The sequence below is a fragment of the Zonotrichia albicollis genome, chromosome 6, assembly GCF_047830755.1.
Source record: "Zonotrichia albicollis isolate bZonAlb1 chromosome 6, bZonAlb1.hap1, whole genome shotgun sequence".
NCBI classification, from domain to species: Eukaryota; Metazoa; Chordata; class Aves; order Passeriformes; family Passerellidae; genus Zonotrichia; species Zonotrichia albicollis.
In genome coordinates this window covers 27,270,770-27,284,503 of record NC_133824.1, presented here as the reverse complement: position 1 = coordinate 27,284,503, position 13,734 = coordinate 27,270,770, and the positions used below count along the sequence as shown (strand labels likewise).

The following is a 13,734-nucleotide window of genomic DNA, read 5'->3' as shown; positions in this document are numbered from 1 at the left end:
AACTATCCCTTTTTCCCAGAGGAAAGCTGATTTTAAGGCTATTTAGACAGACATTAAATTCTCTGAAAATTGACTGTTGTTTTAGCACACTCCTCATACCTACAGCTCAGGGAAAAGCAGCTTTTATAAGAACTCCTCAGGCCTCCACTGCCTGAAGTTAGCTGGAGTGCAGTATAGATCACACACATTTGTCAGACATACTCCCAGGGGCATAGCTTAACAATTCAGGGGTTTGGGAGAATCAAAGTGTACACAAAGCACTAAGGAACAGGCTAGTTTCTTTAATGGATACTAAGAACAGTAAGGCAGAAGCTGACAGTGGCACAAGTATGAAGAGCAAGGGCATTTCAGACCCATTTCACACACCACAGCCTAGGTTGAAGCGTTATGTAAGGATTAAGTTTAAACAAAGATGTTTACAAAGATAATATTCAGTACAGCCAGCAGTGTCCATAAACACAGTAAGGAGTGAAGGAGATTTTTCTCTGTTGAAAGTATATCAGCCAATAAAGGTGGAAGATTTTTTGCTTTCTTTATAATGTGAACCTTGAAAAACACCTGCTAAATATGGATAAGACAATAAGCCATCCTCTATATCTACAAAGTCAATAGTCACACACCCTCTTAGGGAATACTATGAACAAGTGAAGAAGTACCCATTGCTCCCAGCTTAGGGACATCTCGAGCTCTTTCTTCAAGTCTTGGCATCAAGCCAGCTTCCCAGCAATGCTCCACCAAGAGTCCCCCAGGTAGCATGGCCAGCCCTGCCTGCACAGGGAACAGTGGTTTGCTTCTCCATGAGGTGCTCAAGCAGACATCAACTCCCACTGAAACCACGCAGGCCAGACCCCCTGCTCGCTCTTACACCACCAGCAGCCCTTTCCACAGATGACACACACATACGGCAGGAGCTCTCTTTAAGATAAGCTCTTTGGGGGGACTTTCACCATTTATCTTCCAGACCTTCAGAAGCTGCCAACTCACATCCCTTGATCCAAGATCCCTTTGTACGCATGTGTAAATTTTCACAGGATTATGACTTAATTGTCTTATTTTTCTTATTTTGTCACAGAAGGACTCCTAGGTCCACACAGAAAAAGCATTCTTTGGAAGGTCATATGCTCAGGACATGCTCTGGACAACAAGAGACTGGACAGTCTGAAGCTCTCTAGTTGCTCAAAATGCCTAGCACAGTTATGTCCTGCGTCACTGTTGCTGGAAAACAGGTCTTCAACCTGAATTCTTCAAAGTTTATTTAGGGAAGTGTTCAGAATGTTTGGAATGCTACTGGCTTGCTTTTAAATACCATGCCTGAAACTTAGCAAAAGAAAATTAGCTACCCTCATGCACGTAAGAAATCTCTATTTTATCCACATGATTTCCCCCTCACAGAATACTCAGACATTGTTTGCTAACTCTTGAATGCACACAGCAAAGATCTCAGCAGTGGCATGAGTGATGGGTGTGCAGAGCACAGCTTTTGAAAAGCTAAGTACAAGTGTTCTTGCCTCATGGTCATGCTGCAAGGGGAGTCTAATGTAAGCAGTGTGGTTTAGAGGATTTAACCTTCACCCTTAGTTGCTGGTTTTGTTGTATCCTTATTTTGCCTGCTTTCAAAGAGCAGTCAGGCTTTAAAGCAAAAAAAGTCATCCTCTTGGCTGCTAAATTTAAAAAAAAATACAGAAAAATCAAGTCCAAGTGACAGCAGAGGAAAGAAATCCTTCATTCCACTTACTTTTGATGGTTAAACCAGTTTAGTTGAAAGCTTTTAAAAACAGAATTGTGTTTTTAAAATTTAGGAACAGCATCACAATTCAATTACACTATTCAGTTTAAGTTAGGGACAAAGGAAAAAACCAAAGCCTTTGAAGTTACCTGCAGGCAGTTCAGAAAATTCTTAATAATCTGACTTTCAGCACAGCCAACTTTCAATTATTCAGGATAATTGGAAAAGGTAGAAGAGGAAAGGAGGAAATATGAAAAGCCAAACAACATGTAACACTCCTCCTGTCCAGTAACCAGATGATGTGTTTGGTAGCTTCATTTTACACCTTCATATTTGAATTATAAAAAGGCAGGTTTCTGCATAGCACAGTCACAGCATAAAGCAGACAGGCAAACTGCACAAATTCCCTGCTATAAAGAAGAACCAAGCTCCTTATTCTGGACATTGGAATCAGTACACACCCTACTGCAAACAACCCCACTGCTGAAGTGAAATCTGAATAGTTGGATTTCCTTCCTCATTCCCCAACTGTGCTGAGGGTTTGGCCTATGACCTTCAAATTTGGCTGTTTCTTTCATAGAATTGTTTTGGTTTAGCTTTTACCTGCTCTCTCCCACAAAGGTTTCTAGAACATTTCTTTTAAATTTTAAAATGTTAAGTTAAAAAAAAATCCCAACAAACTAAACCAACAATTGGTGATGCACAACTTCCATTTTCAAGAGAGAGCACTGGAGTTTGCATAGAAAGAAGCCTGCTGGACAGGGTAAACTCTGAAATTCCATTTTCATCTCTGATAAATGGCATGTACCTAATTCTCCACAGACTCACTAAGGCACACCCAAGCTTTAAGCCAGGGAACTGGATTTTTCACTACTGGATAATTAGTACCTTACAACTGATAAAGTCACACCAATATTCCTACCTCAAGTGAATAAACCTGCAAGATTCACCAATTTGCACAGCCTACTGCCCAGCTTCCTCCTCTCTACCCTTCCTGTCACAGGCTAAAGTTCTTTTGGCACATAGATCATGCTTTTGTACCCCTCCCTTGTTTGCCTCCTTATCTCACTTGATGCTCCTCTAACCATCCTGAGGTTAACCAAGCATATTTTCCTGTGGGCTGATTGCAGGGAGCACTTCCTCCAGCTGCTCCCCTTCCATGCTGGGTGCTGGCCTTTGTATACCAGCTTCCTCCCTGCTGCAGCACAAAGAAATGGACAGCAGCTTCAAAGATGCTCCTGTGGGCACCAAACAAGCTTCAACTCCAACGCTCCTTTTAAAGGTAGGTAACAAGGAAGGAACAGACTTTCCAAGGTGTGTGCTTCCAAAGAAGAGGTGCAAGGTTGCCAAGAGGAAAAGGGGTGGTATTCAGTACCTTTCACTGTCCATTGCATGATGAAAATGCTCAAGTCAGTGTGGATTAACAACTGCCAAGCATGGCTCAGTTTTCATTCTTACAAACAGCACTCATGCTTTTAGAAACAGAATCAGAAACAAACTACTGGAAACAAACTACTGGAAACCCCCATTCCATCCCCTCTCAGTATTGTGTGATCCTTCCCCATTTCCCCGTACTGTGGTTGTCATGACATGTCTTGACACATTCACAGAAGATTCCAATTGTATTATTTTAAAAAAACAATAAATCCAACTTTCCTTGCTTTGGTAAGCCCAAGAGAAAGCCCTAAATATCATTAGCTCCCCAGATTTTAAGACGTTTTCTTTACAGTCACAAAATTTCACTGGAAAATTTTTCTGCTTTACTTGGGAAGAAGAAGATAAGAGATCAAAATCCATTGTCCTTCCAAATAAGGAAGAAGTTAGTTATGGGCAGGCTGTGAATTTCCAGGAACCAGTAAGAAGAAAAACAGAGCTGCGGAGGAGCAGTGGAAGAGTTAGGTTAATGCACACAACTCCAATGTACTGCAGATTTCTGCACTATTACAAAAATGCTTATAGCAGTGGGATCATGTCAACAGTGAATGAAAAGAAAACAGTTATTTTTTTTTTAAAGTGCCAGATCTGCTTTAAAGAATTATTTTTTTAAACATACTGACATCTATGCTATCTATGGGAGGAACTAGAGATTGGGGGGTTGTGGAAAACTTCTCACAATCTGTCTCGGTTTTGTTTTTGGGCGATTTTTTTGTTGTTTGTGGGTTTTTTGAAAATGTCTTTATTTGGAAAAGTATTCCCTTTAGAAACCATTGTTTCAGCATTTTTTCCCCTGCTGCACTGCATTGGAAAAGCTAGGTTTCATACTTTCAGCTTTAATCAGTACAACAGCACATTTACAGAGGACCATATGCACAAAATGTTCCAGAATGCCTTCCAAAAATAATAAGTCCTAAAAAAGAAAACTCACAGTAAACTGGAATGGCTTCAGGGGAGGAGAATAAAGAAAATCCGTGCAAAGGCAGAACTTCTTGTAACCACATCCAAGCTTGAAATGTTACTTTCAGTAACAGGGTTGACAAAGAAGCACTGGATTGCTAAAGTCACTTGTATATCCAGGATGTTATTCTCATTTATGCAGCTATCTTAATCTGTTTCAGAGAATGAAAGCCTGTGTACAGTAAAGGCTTATTTTATAATCCCTCACTACTAGAACATGCCTCTCCCTATCCTGACCATTTCTTGCGCTTTCATTTCAGCTAATGAGGCTAAAAGCATCAGTCTGCTATACATGCAGCTGCAATACCACCAGGTTGCATAGCCACTTGAGAGGACATCCATTTGGAAGTCTTTTTCCTATCAAAGTCCTCTAAATATAAACTTCAGTGAAGCAGTCTGACATTTAAGGAAGGAACTATACCAGGAGATGAAGGAACTCTTACATTTATTCCTAAAAGCACAGCTGTGAGACACAACTCAAGTTTAAAATTATTGTATTTCCCAGATATAAAAATATCCACTATACAGAAGTATCATCCACTTTCAAGGAATGGCAACAAATATTGTACAGTGCCTGTTATTTGTATTCCACCTGATAAAGAAGGTTCTCAGCAAGAGATGTGTTGTTGTATCTCAAGATTCCAGGCTAACAAATCCCTAACATTTCAATGTCCACCAGCACATAGATCTTTCCAGAGATAAACACACACACACAAAAATGCCAAAAAATAATACTGTCCCTTAAGTCCTCCGAAAATTTAATCTTCCAACAAGACAGATTATTGACCAAACCAAAAAAATTTTAAATTCTGGTTTTGGCCTTGAGACTGCATTTGGGATTCTAACACAGAAGAGAATGACTTCAATAAGTCTTGATAAGTCAGGCCTTCAAAAGGCCTCAGCACTATGGCTCGGTTTTGCATCCATTAGCCCACTATTTTTCTTTACTTTTGTTTTCTAGCAGCTGCAAAGTTGCTAGATGTTTCTTACTGGTTTTCCTCCTCAGGATGCACTGTGCTAACAGCACAGATGCACTTGTACTGCCACAAACTCCTCACTGAGGCAGACATCACTCTTGCCAGTATACAATGAAAAAAGAAAAAACTTTGCACCCCCATTCCATCCCCTCGCAATTGAGCGCACAGGACAATGAGCACAGTGCCTGCACACAGACCTGCTGCCCGTGTTCCCAGCAGGTCCCCAGCACAGCACCCTCACCAGCAGCAGGCACATCCCACACAGACTCCACCCCAACAACCTACATGAAGATTTCAGACTTCAGGCAAGTTAATATAAACTAATTTCAAAAGTCTATAGGACCAAGAGAAGAGGTGGTGGGGGGGAAAAGGAGCCCAGACAGTTTGCTTTCTTTTAAGTCATCCTCACAATTACCAGAATTACTCACAGAGAAGACACATCACTATGCAGAAGACCCTCACAGCCTTTTTTCCTCTGATTAGTTTCCTTCAACAGGCTACACTTAACTTGATTTTCTTACAAGGGATCAGTTGCAATTACATTCTGATTTGAGCAGCACAAGCTAGAATAACCAAGTCAGACAGACACTCCAAGAAGGATAATGGCTTATTACATGTCCCAAGGGGATAAACACACACCATAAGGCCAACTGCTCCAAGCAGAATGCTCGGGATAGATCCCTTACCAGCAGAGTACCAAACCATCATCTGAGACCTACAACCATCATACAAAGATGGTGTGTTAAAGATTTAGATTTTGTGTCAAAGATTTCCACCATCAAATTGGGGTGGGAGAGAAGCATGCCAGAAAGAAGTGTAGAGAAGTAAGAGTTTGCAGAATAAAACTTTTCATAAATAAAGCCTGTTTGTTGTACCTCAATAGAAGGTCAGTTTAAAGCTTCAACTTTTTCCTCACCTGACTCGGTGACATTTAGACTTTACAAAGCATGGCTAGTAGAGCAAAAATATTTAAAAAAATAAGTCCCTGTTAGCTGGAACTAGGGTAGTCCAGAACTGGGACACCGGATGCTTTGACTTGCAGCAGGAGAGGGAGCACAACCAGTCTTCTGCACCACCCTGTGCCAGAGGGATCCCCATTCCTCCACTCCCCAGGGAGGGGCCTCTGTCAAGCTGTTATCAAACTCAAACAAAATGTTAAGCAGAGGATCTTGAGGCAGCCAAGCAACACTGCCTGAGAGTAACTACTCATTTAGCAACTCTCGGCACCTCGTTCATATAGCAGGAATGGTTCCTCACCCTTTAGTGACCTGCAGTCTGGTCCACCTCTTGTACATCAGCATCTCCCCTTTGCAGAGCCAGCTGGGGCTGTCCCTCCACCATTTACAGGCTACCTGGGCTGCAGGATGACCCTTGCTCCTGAGTGAACAGACACCCCCGTGCTGCTGCTCCCACACCCACCTGCAGCTAAACATCCCCTTTGCAACAGTAATTAAATTTTTGGGAACTTCTCAGAAATTGGGCCCTTGCACAAGGTCAGCTCTGAGGCCAGTGGAAGCAGCAGCTGGGGAAACATTCCCACCTCAGATTTGCTGCCAAGGCCTGAAGTGTCTGAAAGCACTCTCTGGCTTAAGCAAGCAGCCCACTATGCTAGGCCAAGAAATTGTACAGGCTTCTTGCTCCTAAAACCATCTCCATTTTCAATCCTCATTGACGTGTGGAAAAAATAATTTACTATACATAAAGATACTCTATATCGAAATCATTCCCCGAAATCATGGATCCAGCATCATGGTTTCCATGCAGATTAAAAGCCAGAAAAAGCTGGGTGAGAGTGCTCCAAAACAGCCAAAGGTAACACAGGCTTGTTAGAGCTAGAGGCAGGCAAATGAAATCAAAGCCAAAAGAGAGGGGAAAGTTACACAAGGCAGAACAACAAGAGTCAGCAAAATGCTCAGCAGTAAACGTTACAGTGTCGTGCAGGGCTGCAAAGTGGTGCTGCACACAAGCAAGAATCACACACATGCCCGTGCTAGGTCAGGAGATACACTCAGAAGTCAAGAGCATACAGGTTATTTCATCTTCTACGTCTCACTTTGGCTGTTTTGCTAGACCACCTAGGACTCCAAAAGCACAGCTAGGCTTTGTCCAGTCTACCTCAAAACTCTAGGGAAAACCCTTCCAAAGATCATATTTCTTCCCTGTACTCAAAATGTGCAAAGACAAACTGGATAAAGCCACAGGCAACACCTTTCCACCAGGGACAGAACGTAGAGGTAAAGCATCCTGCTATTGACCTGAGCCCTTCCTTCCCTGCCCTTCTCCCTCAGCCAAGCACACCACTCCCAGGTGCTGCCTGCCTCCTGCCTCAGTCCTCCACACCTGAAGGGGCAGCTACCAGGCAACCATCCATGAAACATAAGCAAGAAGACAGATTATGGAGTCTTTTGGATTTCTACTTTTTTTTACTTGTCCAGCACACTTGTATTCAAATGTCAACAGGCTGTGCACATGAACGTGAAAGACACCACACATGCTGTCCCAGACACCTCCATGCCTTGCTCCTCTTGCACACACAGACCTGAAAAGTTGAAGATGCTTCCCCATTCCTTCTAAAAAGTGCATTTTAGAGCAGGAATATTTAACTCTCTGCTATCTGAAGGTAAGGAATAAGTATGTCAAGCAACCAGCAGCTAAGGGAACAGTACATCCACTTGGGAAGCATGTCACTCCCTGCTTTGCTTGGGGTTTTGAGGTGTCTCCAAGTACCCCCCATGAGTACACTTAAGCTATGAAACTACTTCTCAAGAAAAAACATTCCAGTGAATGTGACCAGTGACCTCTACCCAGCCTCATGGGAAAAGCTCAGCAACTCCAGTTTCAACTGCCTTTAAAGGAAGACTGATTCTATTATTTTTTTCCAGACATTTTGCAAATAAATATGAAGGTCCTGCCACAGCCAGTAATCCTCAAGCAATTTCCTGTCTCTGGAAACAAGGTTCCCTCAGACTGAATTGATTAAATAAAGGTTATTAAAATTAGTATAAAGCAAGCTTGTTTAAAAGTCCTGCTCTTCATGTTTTTACCTGTAACACAGTGTTCCAAGCAGCGGGACAAAGAGATCAGCTACAATAGCTTACAACATAACAAAATTAATATGCAAGAACCACCAAAGAGTGAGAAGGTGATTTACCATTACTTTCAACAGCATAAGATTTTCATGTTCATTTAACCTATTTTGAAATGAGTTTCTCAAAGGGTATGCACCTTTTCATACTGTACTCTTAAGACTGGATTTCTTTTCCCCATTTTGTAAATCTGATATGTGATTGTCTTTGAGAGTCAGCAGTTACCATAACCAAAGCAGTTTTTCTTTTGCCTCTGCAGTTTAAGGATTTGCTGCAAAACAACTGGTTAAATCCATTAACCCCATCTTTCAGTGTTACTAATTTCCTTTTCCTCTAAAGCTAAACATTCTAAATAAAACCCATACAGAGATAAGTGTTAGTTTCTACAAATGCTACACGTATGTAGAGGAAACAGCTTGACATCAGGATCAGACGCTTGCTCAACAATTCTCTGGCATCTCTTGAACAGACAAGAGGAAGTCACAGGAAGTAAAGACATTGGTGCAACAGTTTAAAAGAAACAGAGCAACCATTTCAATTGAGGCACACTTTACAAATAAAAAATCTTGAGTCTTACAGAAAGGCCTAAACATCAACATCAGACTGGCAACAGTCTCCAATGCACAGGTTAACTGAGCTTCTTGTTCTTATTCATAAGAAAAAAATACATTATGCAGAGTTCCTGCACAGGAATTGACCAAGAACGGGGGGGAAGGTTGGTGGTTTTATTTTAATAATCTCACTTCTCTTCAGTATATGCAGAGTAACAACTGTTAAAAAAAGACAACAAAACATCAAATGTCATCTGTAGCTCCACCTATAAGGTTCAGAGAGAGACTGTATTGCACTAATGTCACAGCAGCTATATCCAGAGGAGCTGGTGGTGTGTCACTTGCAACTATCTGGATGTCCACTGGCATCTTTTAAAAAGCCACTTGCAAGCTTCATTTTGTGAAAAGACTAGTCTCTGCATGTTTTATACACATTCTAACTCACCTAGTGCTGCTTTTCTAAGTGAGCCAAACATTGCATTTAACAGGTGTAAGGAACAGTTGGCTCTGGATAACAAAGGATCTCCATTTGTCTCTTGCACATCAGGGTCTGCTCCCCTTATGAAGCAGAATCATCCTTTCACATGCAGAGGGAAGTTGGGGGAGAACAAAGACAAGCCTGCATTGTGGAAAATAAATAGCTCCACTAAGGCTCCACAGGACACTCCAAGGCTCATTTTGGGGAAACCACCCTTCTTACAGCATACTACAGAGCACAATAGCTGTCAGAAGCCTTTTCTCCAACACTCACATACCCTTCCCTGGTCCTAGCAACACTGCCACAGCCTCCACCTCCAAGTCCTGCTCCTCAGAGGCACTTGAGTATAGCTGCTGGAAATCACTGCAGAGGCTGCTTCACAGCATCCTTGAAAATTAAAAGAAATCCTGGAGAAATGCTACTGTGAGCCCTTTTGAAAGGTAGGAACACATGGTGGTAAGGACAGAACTCAACAACGTACTTCTAAGGGACCAAGGTTAAGCTTCATCATCTCTGCCAAGAACAGCCATGCTTTGTTTACATCAAAGGCATCAACAGTCTTTACAAGCTCCTTGCAGACAAATCAAATCTGAAAAAACTAATTATATTTAGGCGACATTTGCTACAAAATAAGTGAAATTGGGCAGGAGTTTAAGTTCTTTGAGGAAGCAGTCCTACTAATAAATTTTTATTTCTGACCCAGGAAAACTGTTGGGTTTTGTCACTAGACCAGCAATAAGTTTCACTCTCAGAAGTCATGACATAAAAGATTACTCTGCCCCAAAGGCAAAGGCGGCCCTCAGGAGTGAGGCCTTGTAGAATTACAGGTACAACCTCAACACAACCATTACCAAGGGAACACTATTCCTTGCAACACAGAAAGCACTTCCACCAGCAAGGAGAAATGGAGAGCAGGTGACAGTCTTCAACATCAATAGTTCCAAGATGCCTGACCCAACATTTCTGCTCACCTTTTTTTCTGGGGAAATAATCTTGACTTCCTTACTGCAGGAAGGACTCCTGATCGATGGGAATGAAGAAATGGAGAAAAGAAAGAACTGGCCTTGTGAGAGCCATGTCATCACAGAGCACAGCAATGCTCAACACACACTACACTTTCCTGAGAACAGGCTACAGAGCTCACCTGCAAATCAGTCAAGAGATGAGAGCATGCAGAGGGATCCCAGCTCCCTTCTACAAGTGTTCACCCAAATTGCAAAGGGTCTGAGTTAAGACCAATGATAGTAATGTGAAAAGAAGGATGTCAATCTATAGTGAGACTCTGACTTTGCAGAAGACTAAAAAATAAAGCTGAGGAGGAGACTGAAAAAGAGGGCATGCACATTACTGCCTTAATGTCATCAATCCTGGGAAGGTCTGGTTCCTGACATTAGCTGAAGTTCAGAGTTGAAACGATTTTTTATATATTAATCCAAGGTCTGCAAACACCTTCATTTCAAGATGTAAAAAGGAATCCTTGGCTTCTTCAGCTGAGAAAATTATTAAATCCCCATTCCTGAGACAGATTTTTTTTCCCCTCCACTATTGTAAGTCAAGAAAAAGTATGAGGGGGGGAAGGGTATAAGGAATGAAAGTCTTAAAGAACTTCAGAGAGGTGATTAACATAATCAACACTTCTTTTTGAAACCACACCTGAAGTGTAGGTGGTCTTGCATAGGTGTTTACCAAGAGTCAAACCAGAGCTCTAGAAACCTGCTGGAAAGGTGTTGGCTTACCATCAGCTGAATAATTCAATTGACTTGAGAAATGTCAGACCTATCCCCAGCAATGCCTGGCTAAATCCCCTCCCCTACAAGTAGTCAGCAGACTTTAGGCAAGCCTGCTATTTCACCAGAATCAAGCTGGAGAAGACTAGTCTTTAAATAGCATAAACGTGGGCAACAAAGGCTGCAGCTACCACAGGTTTCTTTGGTCTGTTTTTCTACAGCTGAATGCTGAGACACATTTTCTGAAATACATGACAGCCACATGCTTCCTTACAGCAGGCTTTTCTTGCCTTACATGGAAAACATTTCTTGTAAGACACAGAGGAAGCAAAGGTTAGATCGGATTTTAGTTGTGGGATCTTTTCATGCTGTGCAATAAAAAGCCCACTGATCTCATGCTGCTTCCCCCTCTGCTGCATATGCTCCTCCCCCTCACACAACGAAAGCCTCTCGGCTGAAACGTCATTTCCCATCCCTTCCCTTTAGCATGCTTTTTAGCATCCTTTTTAACATCCTTTTCCCTACAAAAGAGCTAGCTGTTTTGACTCACTGCAGAAGACCCTGCAAAGGAAGAGCTGCAGACAGGAAGCCTGGGGCACCTGCCAAAGGATAAACTTTTGCTTTCAGACAGGTATGTGACTAGGCCAAAAAAGCCCCACACAAGCACTTCTGCCCTCATTAACACTCGCAGGTCAAAGACAAGCAGAAATCGCAGCCTACAAATCAGACCATGCTGTGCTAGGTGCTGTATAAACAGTGAACAAAAAAACAAAACAAAACCACTGCTAAACGGATATCTAAGCTACCATCACGTGGAGAAAAACCACCTCTATATCTGTGTGATCACTGCTCCCAGAGATCTTAACTCTCACAGCAGGTTCTTGCTATATCACACCCAAAGAAATACAGAGCTCTACTGCAAACATGCAATAAAATCTACACCACGCCCGTTCTTAATGCTTTCTTTGTCCACTACAGTTCATTACTCACTACAGTTCAGAAGATTGAAAAGGAAATTGAAAGGTCACACAGATACGTGAGCTATTTCTGTCCCAAATATGCCAATAATTTGACTCAGTAGCAAGAATCAAAGAGCAAAACTTCCTGGAAACATGTTTTCCCTCAAATTCTTGTCTGTAAATATTTAACCCCCTTTATATTTTTGTAGCTACAGTTACTGACATGAGCTTGATATTTATTGATTTATAAAATTACATGTATGAAAGGACTACAAAGTAAGACCTTTTTTTGCCAATGGCTACCCTCTCTAGTTTCCAGATCTTTTCCTTCATTTTCAAGTCTTAACACTGCCTCACCTCTGTTTCATTTCTTTCATTCCTTCCTAAGATATTTACCACACCTCCTTACCCTCTGCACACATTCTAGCTCACGCTTGGCACGCAAGAAAGAGCCTTCCCTCTCCCACAGTTCCTCGTGTGATTTCCTCAGTTGAACTCATTAGCAATGTCTCCAGGACTTCCCATGACTGGAAAGAAATTGCCCTTGGGCAGACAGGAATGAGTTTGCAAGGTTTTGAGGGCAGTTACTTTGTGCATTTCGCAGAGGTGCTGCGCTCTGCAGCAGCAGCAGGGATGCAGGGAGGCTTGTGCAGGCACAGCAGCCCTGGGCAGGGCCCCGCTGCAGAGCTCAGCACACAGCAGAACTGCACATGGACAGTGAGGGCTGTGCTCCTTCGTGCAAGGGACTAGCACCACCCTGGACACACCTGCAAAAGGCCTCCCTAAACGACCACAAAAGGGAACAAAGCAATCTCCTGCTCCAGGAAAAACAGCAAACTCTCCCATGCCAGATGAGCTTTCACACAGTGTGCAGGTTTTGTGCTAGGGAGAGCTGTTGGGGGGCACGGATGGAGGAGAGATGGGAATGGAGTGTTGCGGTTTTGTTTTGTCATCTTTTTTTACCTGTTCCCGGTTTAGCCATGCCTCCTTAAGAGACAGAACCTACACAAGCCTAAAGCATACACCCCCTCCTTGGCTGAGATAATGAGCTGATACTAAAAGTATCTTTCAGAGCTTGATATTAGGCCAAAGCATTCCTGCAGCATGGAACATGGGATGCTACAATGGCAGTGCAGGGTAAATTACTGAGAGCAGTGGGACAAAGAAACGCACACATTTGCTACAAAACACCTCCAGCCATTTTGAACACTGATCTTGTCCATCAGAGTTTAAACAACCTTTTTGTTGTTGTTGTTTTTGCTTAAACTGTGTACATTGTGGCAGCACCTGAAGGACTGTAGTAACTTTGTAAACACAAATGAGATTATTACAAAGAAAATCTGTCTCTTCTCAATGTCTTAAAATTTATCTAGCCTTTCCTTGCATTTTATCCCCCAGAGCAGCTGTTCCTCTTTTGATTATGGACAAAGATGAAAACACTGCTTTGTTGCGTCCTTGTAACTGGGCCCAGTGGGATTCTTAGAGAACATGAGTCTGCTCCCAAACACACTTATCAGGAGGTTTCAGTCTTGTGGTTTTGTCTTCTAGTAAGAGCAGTATTAAAATTTCAGAGCCATATTATAACTGAGCAACTCCACCATTAATCCCACCATCATCAAACAGAATCTTCCCCCTTAGACAAAGCACTCTCAGTGTCAGTCTCCTTCACAAGCAGACACTTAAAAGAGTTCAGCCTGTTGACTGGCTCTGCTAAGGGGCCACACTAAGTTTGGAAGCACCTGCAAGTGACAGTGTTTTGCAGTTAAAGCTTCCTACAAGACCACCTTGTCTCACTGAATGTGAGAACTACAAGCCCTCACATGCTAAGCAGAGTGC

The 13,734-nt window shown here is 42.4% G+C and overlaps 1 protein-coding gene across 10 annotated transcripts in view; it reads right to left on the bottom strand.

Moving 5' to 3' along the window:
- SUSD6 (sushi domain containing 6) overlaps positions 1 to 13,734 on the bottom strand; it is a 91,777-nt gene that overhangs the window by 49,513 nt on the left and 28,530 nt on the right. The window lies entirely within an intron of this gene.